The sequence below is a fragment of the Bos grunniens genome, chromosome 7 (genome assembly GCF_055505025.1).
Source record: "Bos grunniens cultivar Pamir isolate PY7600 chromosome 7, Bosgru_T2T1.0, whole genome shotgun sequence".
Classification (NCBI taxonomy): domain Eukaryota; kingdom Metazoa; phylum Chordata; class Mammalia; order Artiodactyla; family Bovidae; genus Bos; species Bos grunniens.
In genome coordinates this window covers 42638723-42648288 of record NC_141171.1, presented here as the reverse complement: position 1 = coordinate 42648288, position 9566 = coordinate 42638723, and the positions used below count along the sequence as shown (strand labels likewise).

Genomic DNA, 9566 nt, shown 5'->3' with positions numbered 1-9566 from the left:
GCAGCACTATTTACAACAGTGGATATTTTTAAAACATAAACAAAACTCAGAATTTTGTTGAACTTTCTTCTGTTGCAGTTTGGCAATGTAATACTGATAATTTCGCTTGTCAGTGCCTAGGGCTTCTAAGGACTTCCCTGATAGCTCGGTTGGTAAAGAATCTGCTTGCAATGCAGGAGACCCCAGTTCGATTCCTGGGTCAAGAAGATCTGCTGGAGAAGTGATAGGCTACCTACTCCAGTGTTCTTGGGCTTCCCCTGTAGCTCAACCGGTAAGGAATCTGCCCGCAATGCAGGAGACCTGGGTTAGGAAGATCCCCTGGAAAAGGGAAAGGCTACCCACTCCAGTATTTTGGCCTGGAGAATTCCACGGACCGTATAGTCCATGGGGTCGCAAAGAGTTGGACACGACTGAGTGACTTTCACTTCACTTCACTTCAGGGCTTCTAAGGCCTTCGTCAGGTCCAAGAAGTGACTCACGTGGACTGTGGGACAGGGAGGTTCTCAGTAGATGTCAGCCTGAATTCCCATCAGCCCCGCCCCTGACTTCTCCTTCACCCTTTCCCTCTGGATTCTAGCCCCTTCCCAGATCTCCTCCTGCCCTGTACCCTCCTCTCTTTCTCCAGAAGGCTTTTCATCACTTGACATACTACACAGTTATTTTATTTTCCTCTCTCATCTTCTGTGGCCTCTCTCCTCCTTTTTTCTAGCTTAGGAAAAAAAAAATTAATTTTAGCACATAGGTACTTCATGATTTAAAATTTGTTTACATTTTTACTAGTGTATAATTTATATATAGCACAGTGCAGATATCTTAGTTGATGAAGTTGTGTGTATTTATACAGTTGAGTGAAAACCATCCAGGTGATGATTTAATGCATTTCCTTCACCTCGGAAGGTTCTCCTGTGCTACTTTCCAGTCAATACCCTCAAGAAGTTATCCCTATTGTTACTTTTATTCCCAGTGGTTAGTTCTGCATGTTTTTAAACATGTATGAAACTTTCACTTCACTTTCATAAATAGTGTTGTTGTTGTTGTTGCTGCTCAGTCATTATGTCATGTCTGACTCTTTGCAACCCTGTGGACTGTAGCCCACCAGGCTCCTCTGTCCATGGGATTTCCTAGGCAAGAATACTGGAGTAGGTTGCCATTTTCCTTTCTCCAGGAGCTCTTCCTGACCCAGGGACTGAACCCACCTCTTCTGCTTTGGCAGGAAGATTCTTTACCACTGAGCCACCAGGGAGGCCCAGAGGAAATAATATAGCATATTTCTTTTGCTCAATTTTATGTCTGTGACATCTACCCATGTTGGTTGTGAAGTGTTATCAGTCATTTGTTTTGTTTTCTTTGTTTAATTGCTTTTTTCTGTGTAGTATTGTATGAATATGTACTTTATATATATATATATATATATATATATATATATATATATATATATATATAATCTGTGTGAGTTTGGGGCCATTATGAACATTTCTGTGTCTTTGGTGGACATATGTACTCATTTATGGATATATATCAAGGAGTAAAATTTCCAGATCATAAGGTATACATATATACAGCATTAGTAGATAATGACAAACGGTTTTCAAAAGTGTACCAAGTTACACATCTACCAATGCCATACGAGAATTCCAGTTGCTCCATATGCTTGCCAGCACTTTCTACTGTCAGGCTTTTAATTTCAACTATCTCTAGTGGCTCCTGGATATGAAGAAGAATCTCACTGGGGCTTTAATCCATATTTCCCTGATGACTAATGATGGTGCCTGTTCATTTGCATATCCTCTTGTGAAAGTCCTGTGTTTTTTCCTAAGGGATCCCAGGCCCTTTAGTAGGGTATTCAGTAAAGATGTGCTGAATGAATGGGTAAAAAATGAATCAACAAATGGATAAAATCCACCAGAATAAGAGGCTTACCCTCACCACTGGCTGCCACTATGCCAGCACTTTGCAGATTTGTCTCCTTTGGTTGGGCTTCCAGTTGCACTAGTGGTAAAGAACATGCCTGTAAAAGCAGGAAATGTAAGAGATGCAGGTTTGATCCCGGGGTCAGGAAGATCCCTTGGAGGAGGGCATGGCAACACACTTCAGTATTCTTGCCTGGAAAGCCCCAAGGACAGAGGATCCTGGCGGGCTACAGTCCATAGGGACACAAAGATTCAGATACAACTGAAGTGACTTAGCAGCAGCAACAGATCCTTTGATTACATGCCTGAGAGTTGTGGTGGAACTAGGGCACTTTGGGAAGCGATTAGAAAGGTCTGAAACAGGATGCCAGCTTCCCAGCTGAAAAGCTTGGCAAGCATATTGCTAAATATTGCCAAGCTTGAGGCACCCCTTCATGGCTCTGGGTTTCAGAGAACAGACAGGGAGGTATGCCAGGAACAGGTACTGACAAATTTACACATTTCCCTACCATTCACCAATCTCTACTTTCTACCCAGTCAAATCCCACCCCTTCTCTCCAGCCCAGACAGCACCTGACCTTCGTCTTCCTACTATAACCTAGGCAATCTTGAATCCTCACCACTCAGCAAAGGGCAGGACAGAAGAGGGTGACAGTTCCCAGAATGAGAGGACTATAGGAAGTATAGCAGGCCTGAGTCCCAGAAGTGCGGAGGTGTGCATGAAAAACAAAAATACATTAGGAATCCAGAAGAGGAGGAAGTGCAAGTTTCACACCCAGAGTAAAACCCCAGTGGGGAAATCTAACATGAAAATCCTGAAGTACAGGAATAGGGGGTGACAAGGGGGCCCTTATGGGAGGATCCAAGTCTAAGGAGAGGTGGAAAGGAGAGCAAGAACACTGCCTGAATTCAGAGAAGGGATGTGTAAAGATTCTCTGGCCTCACTGCTGACCACAATGGGCACACAAATGCATGCCTCATTCCTGCATTCACCGATGTAGCACTCTTTGAGCACCACTACATACCCACCCTCCACTAGGCATCCTAGATAAACGAGCAAGTTTCTGATATCATGTAGTGCACATGCTAGCTGAGTAGATGAAGGCATAACCATGCATAACCAGTAGTCATGTATGGATTTGAGAGTTGGACCATAAAGAAAGCCGAGCGCCGAAAAATTGATGCTTTTGAACTGTGGTGTTGGAGAAGACTCTGGAGAGTCCCTTGGACTGCAAGGAGATCCAACCAGTCCATTCTAAAGGAGATCAGCCTTGGGTGTTCTTTGGAAGGACTGATGCTGAAGCTGAAACTCCAATACTTTGGCCACCTCACGTGAAGGGTTGACTCATTGGAAAAGACTCTGATGCTGGGAGGGATTGGGGGCAGGAGGAGAAGGGGACGACAGAGGATGAGATGGCTGGATGGCATCACTGACCTGATGGACATGAGTTTGAGTGAACTCCGGGAGATGGTGATGGACAGGGAGGCCTGGTGTGCTGCAGTCCATGGGGTCGCAAAGAGTCGGACACGACTGAGCGACTGAACTGAACTGAAGTAATTGCAGTAGCTGGAAGGGGGTGGGGGAGGGAATATTAATCAACCTGGAAACAAACCTAAAACCTTATATACCACCATATTGGGATTAGGTTTCAACATAAGAATTTTTGGGGCAACAAAAATGTTCAGTCCATAGCAGGGACTATATGTTTAAATAAGTGTGATAACTGACAGATGATGGTGTTCATAAGGCATAATGCCAGAAGTGGGCTTCTTCCTGACTGAGGGCTGATGTCACTCATTATGCAGAGAGCAAGTAATGTTTTTAAGTAATTATAGATTCATAGGAAGTTGCAAAGACAGTACAGACAGGTCCTTGCGTACCTTTCATCCAATTTTCACCAATGGTTGCACTTAACATAATTGTAATATAATATGAATATCAGAACATGACATTAATACAATGTGTGTTTGTAGTTTTATTGCATGTGCATATTTTTTTATTTGCTTTTTAATTGGAGGATAATTGCTTTAAAATGTTATATTGGTTTCTGCCATACATCAACATGAATCAGCCATGGGTATACACATGTCCCATCTCACCCCTTTAGGTTGTCACAGAGCACCAGGCTGAAATCCCTGCACTGTACACCAACTTCCCATTAGCTATCTATTTCACACATGGTAATGTATTTATTTCAATTCTACTCTCTCAATTTGTCCCACCCTCTCCTGCTCTCCCTGTGTCTACAAGTCTCTTCTGTATGTTGGAGTCTCTACTCCTGTCCTGCAAATAGTTTCATCAGTACCATTTTTTTAGAGTCCATACATATGTGCTAATATATGCTATTTGTTTTTCTTTTTCTGACTTACTTCACTCTGTATAACAGACTCTAGATCTATACACGTCTCTAGAACTGACTCAGATTCGTTCCTTTTTATGCCTGAGTTATATTCCCTAGTGTACATGCACCACAGGTCCTTTATCCATTCATCTGTCAATGGACATCTCAGTGGCTTGTGTGTCTTAGCTATTGCAAATAGTGCTACAGTGAACATTGGAGTACATGTGTTTTTTTCAATTATGTTTTTCTCAGGTTATATGCCCAGTAGTGGGATGGCTGGGTCATCTGGTAGTTTTATTTCTAACTTTTAAAGAAATATCCATACTCTTCTCCATAATGGCTATTAATTTATATCCCACTAATAGTACAAGAGGGTTTCCTTCTCTCCACAGCCTCTCCAGCATTTATTCTTTGCAGATTTTTTTAATTTTAATTTTTTAAATTATGAAAGTATGATAACATATTTACAAGGGACTTGGAAAATACAGAACAAAGTTACATATAGCTCCATTATATATTAACATTATTTTTAAGTACATAAATTAAGGTTTTTAGTTGGAGTTTCAATATCAAACTCTCAAAAATTAATAGAATGGACAGAAAAGAAGTAGAAGGACATAGTAGACCTGAAAAGCACTATTAACCAATTCAATATAATTAAGATTTATACAATTTTCACACAATAGCAGGGTATGAATTTTATTCAAGTTCCCATAGGCTATAACCAGGAGACACTGGAACATATCCAGGGACATAAAACAAGATGCAAAAATGTCATGGTCTAAAGGTATTAAAATCATACAGAATCTGTTCTATCACTGTATAACTATGGTAGAATACAATATCAAAAGATATTTGAAAATAACCCACATATTTTTCAACTGTAATCTGACAGTTACCAAGAGAAATCTTTGACTTAGCCATCGAAAGCCTCAAGAAGATTAAAAGACTGAAATAACACAGAGGTGATTGCAGAGAAGAAAGCATTTAAGTGAAAAACTAATGTCAAAATGAAAAATTAATATCAAAACTAATTTAAAAACTCCATGTATTTGGAAGTTCAATGTCCACTTTTAAATGATGGGTGTATCTAAGAAGGCATAGCAAGAAACATTAGAAAGTATTTGTAAAAATAAAAATGAAAAGAGAATTTATCAGAATTTGTTGCATGCAGCTAAAGCTGCTCATTTCAACTAAATACAACGTGGAATCTTGAATATGATATGAAAACAAATCGTGGACACTAGCAAAATATTTTGTGAAATTTGAACAAAACCTATACAGTGCATGCTAAATTGCCTCAGTCGTGTCTGACTGTTTTTGACGCTATGGGTTTCCATTCCCTTGTTCAGGGCATCTTCCTGACCCAGGGATCAAACCACGTCTCTTATGTCTTCTGCATTAGGCAAGCAGGTTCTTAACCACTAGTACCACCTGGGAAACCAAAAACAGACTGGATAAAAATAAAAGATAATCATAGTCCAGTTGCTTTTAAACAAGACTGCTCATTAGAATCACATCTGGAGGTTTGGAGGAAAAAAATACCAGGCCAATTTGTTTTGTTTTGTTTTGTTTTTTCAAAAATATCCAAGATAATTCTAATCTGCATCTGGATTTTAAAAACTGATTACAAATTTTTCTATTAAATGGTAGTTTCAGTGATATAGAATTCTATTATTTTCTGTTGACCAGTCATGATACAATGGTATTAAAACAAAGATACATAATCACAACAGTAAGAGATGTTCATCAGCTATCACAATTAATAGCAGTCAAAAAATAAAAGATAATTATAATTGCAAGCCATAATGGAAATATGATTAACTTAACAGGGCTTTCCAGGTGGTGCTAGAGGTAAAGAACCTGTCTGCCAATGCAGGTGACTTAAGAGATGCAGATTTGATCCCTGGGTTGGGAAGATTACCCTGGAGAAGGAAATGGCAACCCGCTCCAGAATTCTTGCCTCGGAAATCCCAAGGACAGAGGAGCCTGGAGGGCTGTGGTCCATAGGGTCACAAAGAGTTAGGTCACAAAGATTCGGGTCAAAGAGAGTCAGACACGACTGAAGTGACTTAGCATGCATAAAATAATTACTTACAACTTGGGGGTTAAATAGGGGATTGGAATGCAAAAGTAGGAAGTCAAGAGATAGCTGGAGCAACAGGCAAGGTTGGCCTTAGGGTACAAAGTGAAGCACGACAAAGGCTAAAAGAGTTTTGTCAAGAGAACACACTGGTCAAAACAAACACCCTTTTCCAACAACACAAGAGACAACTCTACACATGGACATCACCAGATGGCCAATACCGAAATCAGATTGATTGATTATATTCTTTGCAGCAGAAGATGCAGGAATTGTGTAAAGTCAGTAAAAAAAAAGACCTGGAGCTGACTGTGACTCAGATCATGAGCTCTTTACTGCAAAATTTAGACTTATATTGAAGAAAGTAGGGAAAATCACTAGGCCATTCAGGCATGATCTAAGTCAAATCCCTTATGATTATACAGTGAAAGTGACAAATAGATACAAGAGATTAGATCTGATAGACAGTGTCTGAAGGACTACGAGCAGAGGTTCATAACACTGTTCAGGAGGTGGTGACCAAAACCATCCCAGAGGAAAAGAAATGCAAGAAAGCAAAATGGTTTTCTGAAGAGGACTTACAAATAACTGAGAAAAGAATAGTGAAACGCAAAGGAGAAAGGGAAAGATATATACAACTAAATTCAGAGTTCCAGAGAATAGCAAGGAAAGATAAGAAAGCCTTCTTAAGTGAACAATGCAAAGAAATAGAGGAAAACAATAGAATGGGAAAGACTAGAGATCTCTTCAAGAAAATTAGAAATATGAGGGAATATTTCATGCAAAAATGGGCACAATAAAGGACAGAAACGATAAGGACCTACCAGAAGCAGAAGAGATTAAGACGAGATGGCGAGAATACACAAAGGTACCATACAAAAAAGGTCTTAATGACTCAGATAACCACGATGGTGTGGTCACTCACATATAGCCAGACATCCTAGAATCAAGTGGGCCTTAAGAAGCATCACTATGAGCAAAACTAGTGGAGGTGATGGAATTCCAGGTGAGCTATTTCAAATCCTAAAAGATGATGCTGTCAAAGTGCTGCACTCAATATGCCAGCAAATTTGGAAAACTCAGCAGTGCCCACAGGACTAGAAAAAGTCAATTTTCATCCAATCCCAAAGAAGGGCAATGTCAAAGAATGTTCAAACTACCATACAATTGGGCTCATCTCACATGCTAGCAAGGTAATGCTCAAAATCCTTCAAGTTAGGCTTCAACAGTACATGAACCATGAACTTCCAGATGTTCAACCTGGATTTAGAAAAGGTAGAGGAACCAGAGATCAAATTTCCAATATCCACTGGATCATAGAAAAAGCAAGAGTCCCAGAAAAACATCTATTTCTTCTTCATTGACTACGCTAAAGCTTTTGACTGTGTAGATCACAACAAACTGTGGAAAACACTTAAAGAGATGGAAATAACAGACTACTTTACCTGCTTCCTGAGAAATCTGTATGCAGGTCAAGAAGCAACAGTTAGAATTGGATATGGAATAATGGACTCATTCAAAATTAGGAAAGGAGTATGTCAAGGCTGTATATTGTCACCATGCTTATTTAACTTATATGCAGAGTACCTCATGGAAAATGCCAGGCAGGATGAATCACAAGTTGAAATCAAGATTCCTGGGACTGGGTGTGGTTGCATCCTGCATGACTGCTCATTCAAACAGTAGTCATTTAATTCCATCCAGCTTCTTTCCCACTGAAGTGTGTGTCACCAACCCATGGAGGATTCAGGGAAGATGGACATGAACACCCCGAGGCCCCAGACTATCTTTTCAGTTGTGAACTAAAGGCCGACAGAGATTATCACTTCAAGGTGGATAATGATGAAAATGAGCACCAGTTATCTTTAAGAATGGTCAGTTTAGGGGCTGGAGCAAAGGATGAATTATGCATTGTTGAAGCAGAGGCAATGAATTATGAAGGCAGTCCAATTAAAGTAACACTGGCAACTTTGAAAATGTCTATACAGCCAATAGTTTCCCTTGGGGGCTTTGAAATTATACCACCTGTGGTCTTACAGTTGAAGTGTGGTTCAGGGCCTGTGCATATCAGTGGACAACTGGTGCTGACCAGGACTGACCAGGACTTAGTAGCTGTGGAGGAAGATGCACAGTCAGAAGATAAAGAGAAGGATGATATGAAACTCCTAAGTATATCTGGAAGGTGTTCTGTGGTAGCAAGATTCCCCAGAAAAAAGTAAAGCTTGCTGCTGATGAAGATGAAGAAGGTGATGATGATGATGATGATGACGATTTTGATGAGGAAGTTGAAGAAAAAGCCCCAGTAAAGAAATCTGTATGAGATACTCGAGCCAAAAATGCACAAAAGTTGAACCAGAATGGAAAAGACTCAAAACTGTCAACACCAAGATCAAAAGGTCAGGAATCCTTCAAAAAAACAGGAAAAAACACCTAAAACACTGAAAGGACCTAGCTCTGCAGAAGACATTAAAGCAAAAATGCAAGCAAATATAGTAAGAGGTGGTTCCCTTCCCAAAGTGGAAGCCAAGTTTATCAATTACGTGATGAATTGTTTCCAGATGACTGACCAGGAGGCTATTCAAGATCTCTGGCAGTGAAAGAAGTCTCTCTAAGAAAATAGTTTAAACAGTTTGTTAAAAATTTTCCGTCTTATTTCATTTCTGTAACAGTTGATATCTGGCTGTTCTTTTTATAATGCAGAATGAGAACTTTCCCTATCATGTCTGATAAATGTTCTCCTCCTGAAGGCAGGAGGAGAAGGGCATGACAGAGGATGAGATGGTTGGATGGCATCACCAACTCAATGGACATGAGTTTGAGCAAACTATGGGAGACGGTGCAGGACAGGGAAGCCTGGCCTGCTGCAGTCCATGGAGTCACAAAGAGTCAGACTCAACTGAGCGACTGAACAACAGTCCCTCTCATCAGCCTCATCCGCCAGAGGGCAGACAGGAGAGGCAAGAAGAACTACAATCCTGCAGCCTCCGAATGAAAACCACAACCACAGAAAGTTAATCAAAATGAAAGTTCAGAGGACTATCTCCCAGATGAAAGAACACCATAAAATCCCAGAAAAATAACTAAATGAAGTGGAGATAGGCAATCTTTCAGAAAAAGAATTCAAAATAATGATAGGGCAGATGACCCAGGATCTTGGGGGAAAAAATGGAGAAGGTGCCATAAATGTTTATCAAAGACCTTGAAGAACGAAGGAATAAACAGAGATGAACA

At 40.2% G+C, this 9566-nt stretch overlaps 1 pseudogene; it reads left to right on the top strand.

Moving 5' to 3' along the window:
- Positions 1-8072: 8072 nt before the first annotated feature.
- On the top strand, positions 8073-9038 carry LOC147369257 (nucleophosmin pseudogene; annotated as a pseudogene).
- The last annotated feature ends 528 nt before the right edge of the window (positions 9039-9566 follow it).